This window comes from Pituophis catenifer, unplaced genomic scaffold (assembly GCF_029215685.1).
Source record: "Pituophis catenifer annectens isolate HBS135680 unplaced genomic scaffold, rPitCat1.0.hap2 SCAF_2, whole genome shotgun sequence".
Lineage (NCBI taxonomy): Eukaryota > Metazoa > Chordata > Lepidosauria > Squamata > Colubridae > Pituophis > Pituophis catenifer.
In genome coordinates this window covers 165,012,240-165,025,022 of record NW_027256882.1, presented here as the reverse complement: position 1 = coordinate 165,025,022, position 12,783 = coordinate 165,012,240, and positions in this window count along the sequence as shown.

Here is a 12,783-nt window from a genome sequence, read left to right as displayed (position 1 = left end):
ATAATATATTAGGGGTTCTATCTCTCTCTGACCCCATAGAAATTGTCTTGCTTTAAAAAGCAGAACATCTCATATGCTCTCTGATAGATTTTGTAAAAAAGAATTATTTATTTATTGGCCAGGTGTAATTGGACACACAAGGAATTTGTCTTTGGTGCATATGCTGTCAGTGTACATAAAAAGAAAAGATACATTCATTAAGAATCATAAGGTACAATACTTAATGATAGTCATAGGGTACAAATAAGCAATCAAATCATACTAGGAAACAATCACTATAAATCATAAGGATACAGCAACAAGTTACAGTCATACAGTCATAAGTGGGAGGAGATGGGTGATAGGAACAATGAGAAGATTAATAGTAATAGTAATGCATATCATATTGAATACCTCTAGAACAGACTTGGCCATTTTACAGCCCATGGACCCCTTCTGGCCCTTAGGCTGTCCTTGTCTGGCCCATAGAGTAATGGCATTGGGGGGGGGATGTCAGCATCAGGGGGGCAAAACATTGAGGTAGGGAGACAGAGGGGTGGCGGGATGGCAGTATGGTTGGGCAATGGTGGCAGCCCTCCATAACAGTTACAGTTTCTCATGTGGTCCCTTAGGGAAATTAATTGCTCATCCCTACTCTAGAGCAGGGCTGTCAAACTCCCGGCCCACAAGCTGAATGCGACACGCGCTGGCCACGCCCATGCCCAGTTTAGCAAAGGGCTAAAAAAGTCGTGATACATCACGTGACACTGCTGTGATGACACAAGTTTGATACCCCTGCTCTAGAGTCTAGGTCAGTACACTGTATATTCCTCCCGGTTGATGGGATGTGGGCAACTGTAGTTTAGTTTGGTAGTAATTACTAAAGATCCTAGCTTTCTTGCATAGCCCACAAAGAGTGTGCTTACCATTAGCACGGAATGCTGTGTGTGGCACAGTTGCAACTAAAGCTAGTAACCTCAAATACATCTTCTTAATAATACTAACAAGCATTATGCTTGACCAAATCCATGATAGCACACAATATCTATTGGGTCTAAGGCAATGATCATGCCATATGGAGGATTGTGACTTGGAACACAAGACAAATAAATGGCAAAGAGCATGAATTAATTAAGGAAAATTTAAAAAGTAGACTCATATGTATTCCTGAAACTAGGAGAAAGGGGAAGGATGTAATAGATCTGAATGAAGGTGGAGTAGAGTTGATGAATACACACAGAGAAGTAAAGATATAATTAGGACAGGGCTAAACTGTTGGAAAATAGGAATTGATGTCTTCATAGTCGCGTGAAGGTGTATGTAAATAATCCATAAGTTAGTGATTGCCTCAGGTTAAACTCCAGTAAATGATGATGATGAAAGAACTAGGGATGAGTTCTGGGAAATATTACACAGCATCCTAAATCAATGTGAGCCAGGGAAAATAATGTTTTCCACTAGGTCACATGAGCTGAGTCACTTTTATTTAGAACTTCTGTCCCATTCCTTTCCTTTCTTTATGTAGACCCCAAAAGTTGACTTCCAGATTCTTCCATGCTCTGCTTGGGAGGGAAGAGGGCAGGGGTGAAATGCTACCGGTTTGCACCAGTTCGGGTGAACCGGTAGTAGCGGTGATGGGTGGTTCGGTGAACTGGTAGCGATGACAACACGAGGCTCCATCCACCCCTTGGACGCCGTTACTTTTTAACCAGGAAGTAACCTGTTTTTTACCCTCTGCGCATGCGCAGAAGGCTTCAGACTAAAAAAAATCATGTCTTAGGGCAATCTGTGAATCCAACCAATATCTTTAGAAAGAGTATGAGTGGAAGTTTCAAATGTTGCTGTATTTCAGTTCCCAAACATCTTTCACCAGTGATCAGGTTAAATGGGACTTCTGGGAACAGTAGTTTATCAATATCTGGAGAACCATATTTCCCACCCTTGGTCTACGTGCCTAATGCAGTAGCTTGCTGGAATTTCGGACATGGCAGGTTTTCACATTATTCCTTTTAGTGAGTTTTCTTTTGGCTGAAAATAAGTAAAATTGATTCTGGAATAGTATATACAAAGCATGGCCTTTAAACCTGAGCTGCAGTCATGGTTAACCACCGATAGATTTAAATAATGGGTTCGCCATTTGCATATCTACTTTCATCTCGAGGCTGAGGAATAATATTCATTCATAACGATCAGTCATTATTATTCAGTAGCCATTATTCATTATTAAATAATGACTTGTTTAAAATAACCTAGTTTAGTGAGTTCATGGCTGAGATCCAAAACAGGGAATTTTGGGTAGTTTCCAGTTTATGTGCTACACACTGTCTTCTTCTGGGATATTCCTATTGCATGATTAAGCAGCAATGATGAGAGAAACAGAAGGGTAAAACATTCTGGCTCACTTTTTCTTTTAGCAACCAAGGAATCCCAAAGTGATCTGCGCTCAAACTTATTCTTTCATCCAAACTGAAATTCTGCTGGACAGTTGAATTTTTCCCCCCCAGCTTCAAAGATATGCAAAATATTATGTCATCCCTAGTTTAATTTTTTTTTCCAGTAGCAAACAGAGAACATCTTTTCTCCTTTAATTTCTACACCTATCCCCTGAAGCCTCTAGTCTGAATTGAGATCAGGAAAAGAACCTTAACCAAGACAGACTGTACGCAGCTTCACTTCTGGTATCGTCTTTGCCAGTGAAGCAAGGAAGGAGTTATTTTTCCCCTAATGGCAGGTTCTGTGGTCTCTGGGCAACACCCACTTGGCCAAAGGGGAAACTGTGGTCAAGTTTCAACATCACAAGTATTTGTGGAGCCCTCCAAGGCCCATTGCAAAAGACAACACAGCCAAACAGATGCTGTGAATTTCTCTGTCCTGAACTGCCCTCCGGGCAATGTTTGCTGCCTCCTTGTGGGAGGTAGAATAACTGTGCCAATTGATTAGAGATCCATCTTCTGAACACTGGCAGGCTTTAGAGTTTATCCTGTGAAGGATGAAAAGGACACCCACCCTTCTTAGCAGTTAGTCTGGGCTCCTGGCAAAAGTTTGAAAATTTCTGACCTGTAATTGACAACTAGAATGCAATCAAAGCCTTGTTGGGGTCTGGAAATCTCTGGGTGATGATAATATCTGCAGTACAGCTAAATTATCTAATGACAATAGGGCTTTTAAATTAATGTGTTATTCAATGAGCCACGGTGGCACAGTGGTTAGAGTGCAGTACTGCAGTCTACTTCTGCTGATTGCCGGCTACCTGCAATTTGGCAGTTCAAATCTCACCAGGCTCAAGGTTGACTTAGCCTTTCATCCTTCCCAGGACTGAAACATTTCCCCTTTTATTTTTATTTTTTATAATCTAGGTTACTTGGATAGGACTCCACCAAATTGCGGTTATTTTTGGATACATTTCAGATAGAGGTGGCAGTAGAAGTTCCTAAAGTGGAATGAGGGAGGGGGCAGAGTTTTTTAATCAAATTCTGTATCTATGCTGTCCCTGATTCATGTTAAACTTAAATCATTTTTAGACGATACACACACAAGTTGTGCCTGAGAACATCTTCCTGGATCCGAGCACAAGAAACATGTTGTAGACAAGAAATAATAGGCAAACATAAAAGGCTAAGTTATTATGAGATAGTAGAATTTTATTAAGGGGAATGTAAAATAAAATCAAGAGAAAAACTGATGGCAGAGGGATATAATTATCGATGGTTTGCAATTATTAAAAAAATTTAAAGTAGATAAACGAATGTATAAGTTTGAACGCTGTAAGACTGAGTTTGAAATAGAATTGTCTACAAATGAACAATTAATTGGTAGAATGTATAAACTTCTGTTGAAGTTTGAAACAGCAGAAGTGAAAGAATATAGGATAAAGTGGGCTAAAATGGTTATAATATACAGATGGAACAATGGGAAAATATGTGATTGAAATTTACATTATTATAGCTTTAAAGAGAATTTTTATAAAATAATATACTGAGAAATTGTCTAGAATGAATAAAGGCACTTCAAATTTATGTTGTGAATGTGATCAACATAAGTGTCATTTTGTCATGCTTGGTGAATGAGTAAAAAATTGTAGATTTTTTGTGTGAAATAGAAAAAAGTGAAATGTTGATTTATGGTTTTGATGATTTGACAGGATAGATTATAGATTATGGAAAGAAGAGAGTTATGTTGTAACCATAGAATAAGAATAAGGAGATAAATTTATAATTGTACTTATAACTGCTGGAAAGAAGATCAGAAACTACCTCTTTGTATCTTTTTTCTTTCTTTTCTATTTTTCTTTTACTTTTTCTTTCCTGCACTTTGATTTCTTTTTCTTTTCTTTTTTCTTTTTTTAGGTTACTTTGTATTAGTTTTTATCTTCCTTTTAAAAATCTTTAATAAAATTATATATGTATATGTACGTACATATATATGTATATGTGTATACATATTACATGTTACAAGAGGTAGTATTGTCATCAAGTGGTAGTATTGTCATGAAGATAATACATAAGTTATAAGTGGTAGTATTGTCATTAAGCATCCTATAGGTCAGGGGTGGGTTCTACTTATCTTTAGTACTGGTTCGCATCTGCATGTGCAGATCACCTATGATGAAGTCTGTGTCAGTGGGCGGAGCCTCCTGCCAGTTTTATTACCGGTTCTTGCAAACTGGTCCGAACCAGGGGCAATCCACCACTGTTATAGGAGATAGCAAACCACGGGTGAAATGTAAAATTTGTTACTACCGGTTCTGTGGGCATGGCTTGGGAGAGGTAATGTGACTGGGTGGGTGTGGCCAACTTTTTTTTTTTAAACTTTTCAAAGCATTTTTTTTGCAAATGCAAAAAAATGCTTTGAAAAGGCTCTGCCGATCAGGCAACACAGGTGGGATCGTCAGAGCCTTTTCAAAGCATTTTTTTAACCACCTCTTCCCCGGAAGAGGTTGCAGAAAAAAATGCTTTGAAAAGCCTCTGACGATCTCAGCTGAGCCGCGCGATCATCAGAGGCTTTTTTTTTACTTTTAAAAACATTTTTTCGGCAGAAAAAGTTGTAGAAAAAATGCTTTTAAAAGTAAAAAAAAAAAGAAGCCTCTGATGATCGTGCGGCTCAGCTGGTCATGGTGGGGGGGGGGGGCGCAGGGATTTTTGCTACGGGTTCTCCAAACCACCCGCCGCCATCGCTACCGGATTGGGCGATCCGGTCTGAACCGTGAGCATTTCACCCCTGTAGCAAGCCCTATGCAACTAGTTCACAAACTGTCCATGAGGACAGCTGGTTGTATCGGGCTTGACAGTTCCTATAGGATTCTTGATTCCAGTTTGAAAGCTGCTGGTATAAAGCCTCTACTGCAGGGGTGTCAAACTCAAGGCCTATGGGCCGGATTCAGCCCGTGGGATGTTTAGATCTGGCTTGTGGGGCCAGCCTGGAAATATCAAAGGACCGGCCTGCTGTGCCTCTGCTGGCCAAAATGGGCCATGGGGGGGGCATGGCCCCCCACAGCTGGTTTTCGGCCAGGAGAGTGCTGCAGGAGGCTGAAAACAGGCCATGGGAAGGTGTGCGAGGCCCCCCGTCCCCCACTTTGGCGAGCAAAGTGCTGCAGGAGGCCATCCACATCAAAAACAGGACACAGAGGGGCTGTATAAGCCCCCCCGTGCCTCATTTTGGCCTGCAGAGTGCTGCAGGAGGTGTCCGTCCCGTCTCCTTCCTCCTCTCCCCCTCCCCCCCGGCCGGCCCGCAGAGGAGAACTACAATGCTGATCCAGCTCTTGAAGAAATCCAGTTTGACACCCCTGCTCTACTGGCTTAGTAGCAGTTCTCATAAGCAGATCTTTCCACAATTCAGAATCACATGTCACAGTTTTATGGAAGTCCTTTTCTGAAAACTACTTGATTTGGGGGAAACGTTATGGGAAACGGTTCACTGTTTTCCTTAAACAGGTTGTGTTTGCTATATTACAGTATACAGGTTATTTACAGTATATACGAGTGATGGCTAACCTTTTTGCCATTGCGTGCCAAAAGCGGGAGGAGTACGCAGACGTCGCGTGCGCATACCCATAATTTGATCCCCCTCTGCCCCGCCCCCCGTGCATGCATGTGAGACCCCCCCTGCGCTCCCCCTGCTTTTGACACATGATGACAAAAAGGTTACCATTGGGCCCGGTAGGTCGGTTTTTCACCCTCCTCAGCTCTAGAGGTTTTCTTGGAGCCTGAGGGGGTGAAAACGGCCTTCCCCTTGCCCTCTGAGGCCCTCCGGAGGCTGGAAATGGCCCGTTTCCCGACTTCCAGTGGGCCTAGAAGGTCCGAAAGTCAGCTGGCCGGTGCATGCATGCGCACTGGAGCTGAGCTAGGGCAAAGCTTGCATGCCCACAAATATGACTCAACATGCCACATGTGCCATAGGTTTGTCATCACGGGTATATACATAAGGGTCATATTGTATAGAGGGCACCTCTCTTCAGAAAGTGTGTGATATGATAGTACGATATGGTGATGGCATCAGCTTGCAAGCTTAATATGGTCTACGCAGGAGCTTTGCTGGCTGAGGAATTCTGGGAGTTGAAGTCCACAAGTCTTAAAGTTGCCAAGGTTGGAATCTCCTGGTCTACAGAGAATCCTCAAGATTTAATATTTCAGTCACTGGAAGAAACATTTTGGCCCCAGACCAGTCTTCCCCCCAAACTCATTCCAGAGTTGGCTTCAACGGGCTTTGAGAAAGAACACAGTCCCTGGCCAATCCCTGCTTAAGAGTTATTGTTGGACGAACCCAGAATTTGCTAGATTCATATATCCTGGTAGGCCACTACCCAAGGTTTTCAATCATAATGGCTAAAATAAAAATAACCAATCACACTTTGGCTCTCTCTCTCTCTTCTGAAATGGCAAGTATGGTAGTCTGATGCTGGGGACAATGTTCTGCTGGTATAGCCAAATGAAAAAGGAAGTCGAGCACCTCCTTTGTACCACATTTCATACATTCCAGGAAACAAGAGAAAAATGTGCAACAGACTCGCCCTTCTGCTTTTTGTCCGATGGCTGGAACCAAAGAAGTATTTTGCACATTTTCCCCATGTTAATATATACATTTCAAATGCACAAAAGGGACACAAGGAGAAAACGTTTCCAGTGTGTTTTGATAATAATTTTAGCAACAGCAATTATTCATGGTCCTTCATAAAACTGTACAATAATATCAGGACAACTCTTTTCTTAAGAAGTTATTTTCTTAAATAATATTTATCTATTATTTATTCATTTATATTAATACATTTCCCACTCATATATTACATTGCAGGGATGGGTGAGCAGCAATATGTGTTCTCAAGCCTCTTTCCACCCCACCCACATAGCTTCCCCCCCCCCCCGCCCCACGAGACTGCCAACATTTGGTTTTCTATCTGTCTGTGGATATTCTCAGTCGTCCAGAATCATGGTTGTCCCAAAGGTGCTTTTTCAGGAGGCAACTGAACTTTCTTATTCTTCTAGAAGACATTTCACTTCCTTTCCAAGAAGCTTCCTCAGTTCTGATTGCATGGTGGGGAATGGAAGGATTTATATTCCTTGCAGTCGTGTGGGTGTCAGCCTTGTTTCTCAGAGACGGTTGAGGCCACTTGGAGATTTATCTCAGGATCCCGTTTTCTACCATTTTGAGATGGGACATAAAGGAAAGCTAGTAAAATAGGCTCAACATGATGTTCAAAAATTCAACTAAATAAATATTATAGCCTACCCCCAACTGCCTATTCCTAATGTTGGGATCATGTGGAATCACTGAATGTTTCAAAGCTGAAAGTTAGGGCTGGGTAAAAAAAAAAAAGCCTTAAGTGTCAATGTTTGTTTCCTTGCGTATGAAAAATCTCATTTTCAGCAACCTTATTGCATATAGAGATGCATATAAAGATGTTGCTTCAGTACTGTTCAGCTGAGCAGAATGCATTTTTTGCGTGTGTGTTTATCCATGACCATCTTTGTCAGAAGAGAAAATGTGACTTCGATGTACATGTCTTTGTAGATAATGTGAAAAATCATCCAGCTGCCTACTTGCAATGGTTTATTGTTATTTTTTTTTTCATGTTACCCCCTGATTCAACCTAAGTTCCTCAGTAGGGAGACTTGAAAGTCTATAGGTTTTTAATTTGAGAGATGTTAGCTACTAGTCAGTCATCTAGTCATTTAGTTCACCTTGTTTTTTTTCAATTGCCACTATTTTTGTTGAAGCTCGCAGCAAAGAGGAATGTTTAACATATAACAGCAAAATCCTTCTCAGAAACCTATGCCATATTCAAGAACTAGCTTGCTTTTAAATTAAGAAGCTTCATTAAGTGCAGGGAAAAGACAGTAAGGAGAATCAATCGGGTAATATAAAATATACACAGATTTTACTGTAGTCTCTAAATACAGTAGCCTAGAATAGATAATCTTCCAGAGAATATAGCATGCTTCTTTGAAGGACACAAGTGTTATCAAATTATTCTCTAGAAGACACATTTCAATAGGAATCTCCTTCCTATTTTGGCCTCTTTAAAAGCTGAAGCTTTAGATATGAGGAAGTCGGTTATGGAAACTTGATTTGTTTAATGTTAGGCAAGGAGCTTCTGGAGAAATGGTCCATTATTGCTTTATACATCCCAGGAAAATAGAAGTAAGCAGTAATGGGATTCAAATAATTTAACAACCGGTTCTCTGCCCTAATGATTTCTTCCAACAACCTTTTCACCAAACTGCTCAGTAAGGTAACAACCGGTTCTCCCGAAATGCTGCGAACCAGCTGAATCCCACCACTGGAAGTAAGAGATATAAATCAGTAGAGACTTGCTACTTACTTTTGGGGGACAGAACCCATTATTGTCATCCTCCCAATTGTGACAAACTATAATTCCCAGTTTTCACCATTAGTTCTGTTGGATGGACCTGCTGGAACTGACATTCAAGGACAGCCGAGAGCCACAGACTTACACTAAGGGCTAAATGCTAAACAAGGTGATTGTTAGATGAGCTGCATCCAAGTTCAGATCTTTTTTGCTGTGGTTGTTAAGCAGTTGTTAAATGAATCAGAAGGTTATTTTTTCCATACAGTTTTTTTTATTAGTTTATAATATAAAATACAAAAATACAAAAGCAAATAATAGGAAAAGTAGGGAAGAGGAAAGAGAAGGGAAAAGTGTAGAAAAGAAGGGGGGGAAGAAAGAAAAGGTTTTGACTTCCAACTCCCTTTGGTGCAGTAGAATAAGATAGTAACATCAAACAAGGTTATTAAGCAAATCTAGCTTCTCCAATTGACTTTAGCTTGTCAAAGCTGGCTGGGAAAGTCACAAATGGGATCGTTTGACCCCAGGATGCTGCAACAATTGTAAATATATGCTGGTTGCCAAGCGCCCAAATTTTGATCACACGATCATGGGGAAGCTACAACAGCCTCAAGTGCCAGGACCACTTTTTTCAGTGCCCTTCTAACTTCAAACGATTCCTAAGCAAATGGTTGTAAGTTGAGGACTACCTATATTGGAATTCAGGACTCTTCACTGCATTCTCCAAACCAGAGAATGAAACTGAGATATTAATTAGCTTTTTCCAGTCTTGTGTTTTGAAGATCTGATAGGACGATATCTGATAGAAGAGAATATCTGTAGCTCAGGGTTGAACTGTAGGGTCCTTGGTGCTCTCTGAGCCTGGTGGTTTTCTTGAAGACATTTCATTACCAAACTAGGTAATATCATCAGTGCTAGGACTACATCTCTCAGACAGTCATTTGGCATGCAGTCCTGGGATTCTGCATGTTATATTCCAGATTAGAGGAGACTGTTTTGGATCCTTTAGAAAGTATAGATTTCATCAGATGACATGGGTAACAATGGAGAAATACCTTCCTTTCTGTTTCCTCCCATCCTCTATTTGTGCTACAAATGAATTTACAACTTCCTTCTGCTGACTGCTGTGAAGAATGTTCCTACTGAAGTAAAAAGAAGCAAAAAATAAACATAACTTCCACTTAAAATGTTTGTTTGGAAACATGAATTAGGGCATGATTGTTTGAGAAGTCACAAGAAAAAAATTACAAAGATTTAAGAACTAACATCTCCCTGCTTATGCCAAATCTCTGTTCCACGGCACTGTTATAAACTCTCTTTATATGATTTTATGTGAAATGGATCATGCTTTTCATATGATGTTCCAATTGATGTAAGATTTGCTGAATTGCTTAGAAAGAAAAACTCTTATTTTTCTTATTGCAACAGGCATTTTCAAATTCTATATAGCATCTTAAAGAATCTCTTTTCTTCTGGGCGCAGTTTATCAACCCTTTCATGAAATTTCAGATTGTTCAAAATATTTGAACAAATATTTGTTCAAATATTTGATTGTTCAAATATTTATTATATGAAAATAATAAATGCTACTGTAATTATTGGTACTATGAATAACAACCACAACAGTCACAAAATTATCAATAATAGATATTCCATTGACCGTTGAGGTTTAATATTGGTTATTTTAGAGATCTTGTCCTAAAACAAAGTTGGGCAGAGAAATGGGTCGGGCCCTACTAACAGATTCCTGGTTAATTTTTAGTAGATTCACAAAAGGATTTTTGATTTTTGTTTAACACCAGCTGTGTGTTCCACAACAAAACCACACTTCTAAAAACAAGCTCAGTGTATTTGTTTCTAAGCAAGTATGGTTAGAATTGTGCTGCAAATTTGTATCAAAGAAACTAAATAGATAGCAACACTAGTTGACTTTGGCTCAGTTTGAAAACCAAGCAGGACTGGATTTATTTGGTACTTGGGTTGGAGAGTACTATAAAATATTAGTCTAATGTGCTAAACTGGGAAAAAAAGTGAAGAACAAACTACTTCCATATTCATACATATTATACTTCACATAAACAATGTGGTTTGTCAGTGGAGGTGCCGGAAACTTCACCTTAAAAACCAGTTAGAACAATTAATCAGTGGAACAACTTGCCTCCAGAAGTTGTAAATGCTCCAACACTGGAAGTTTTTAAGAAGAGATTAGGTAACCATTTGTCTGAAGTGGTGTAGGGTTTCCTGCCTAAGCAAGGGTCTGGTCCCTTCCAACTCTGTTATTCTGTTCTGTTCTGTTCTGTTCTGTTCTATTCTATTCCTATGATTCTATACAGTCATTCCAAAATGCTTAGCCATACTTTGGAAAGGACTCTATTGCCTCCTTTCCTAAAAATAAAAATTTAAAATAAAATTAAAAAAAAGAGGATGTTTGGGAGAAATCTGCAAATTCATTTGTGGATTACTGATATTGAAACATTTATATGTCACTTTTCTGAGTGCTGTTGTAACTTCAAACAGTTGCTGAATGAATGGTTGTAAGTCAAGGACTACCTGTAGTAGGTTATTAGGTGGACTTCCATTGTGTTTTCAGGGTTTTGCTTGCGATATTTGGAAACAATGGTAATGTAGGAGTTCCTAAATGTTTTGCCTTATTGTAATCTTAACAAACACACCTCCCTAAAAAGATCAAAATGAACCATTAAAAAAATACAATGAAATGTTGGGAAATGTTGGGATTTACTGTAGCAAAACAACTAAAAGATTCTTCACACACCTTTCTTGGACTCTGCCTTCATCTTCCCAAATGTAGGGTGCTTCACAGTTTGGAAATCCTAATGAGTCTGTAAAAGAGAAAGGGGGAACTGGCCTGAGAATTTGGCTCCTCCAATACTATGAGCTTCTTGAGGGGGTCACCCACTTGAGAGTAAACTGGTCGGGGTTATCACCATCCTCAGATTTCCTTGTCCTGATATAGTAAGACCATCAAAGGAATCCTGTGTTGTTCTGGGCTAGTCTAACTAGGAAAGTAGCGAAAGTAGCGATGGCCAAGATCTCCTGGAGAATTGCTGTCAGCCAGTATAAACCTAATAGTGAGGTAGACCTAATTATCTCAATATAAGATAAATATGATAAACCTTACCCTAAAAATAAAAATGGAGATTGTATTTATGTGACAGATTAAGCCACAAAGCGGCCAATCTCCTTTTAGTTAGCTTGTATCACTTGTCTCTGTTAGCAAATTACAGGGCTAGCTTGTGCTAGCTTGCCCATGAAAGTAGGTTATGATTCAGCGTTTGATGCAAGCGTAAGAAGTTGGGAAAATTGAATAAGCCATGATTGAATTAGCTACGAGTAAGCATAAGTAAACTATGAGTAAGCATGTTGTGCAAATGCAATTATTCCCTGGTGTGGTTGGTAATAAAAAGCCAGTTTATGTGCTATTTTTGAATGACCTCATAAATTTCCATAGAATTTGCCGACTGCCCTTAGTGTAGGCTGAAAATCTGAACGCTATACAATTTTGTAATAATGGTGGTACTAAGCAACCTATTGTTGGCATTATTGGCTGAGCTGTTCTATTTTTACAACAGCAGAAGAGTCTCTAGCTGCAACCGGCTGGCAAATTGTGAAAATGCAGCCTTCTTAAGAAGTTCTTTGGCGAGGGTATCACTTACGTTTCTAAGAATACAGATTCATAGAATGAGAAAATTGGAAGTGACATTAGAGACAATCTAGTTTAACCCTCTACCCAATGAAGAAATCCACTACTAAAGCATCCTTGGCATTCAACTTCTGTTTAAATACTGTTAAGTGCTGTTTAGGTCCTTGGCCTTCAACCTCTGTTTAAGTACTTCCAGCAACTGGGAGTCCAACACATCACTCTCTCTGAGCCCAACTCACTTGTTGTGGGGACAATAGGAGGAGGAGATATGTTGGATATATTCACCATCTTGAGTTATTTGTAAAAATAATAAAGGGAGGAGTCAAACAAATAACTAAATCAA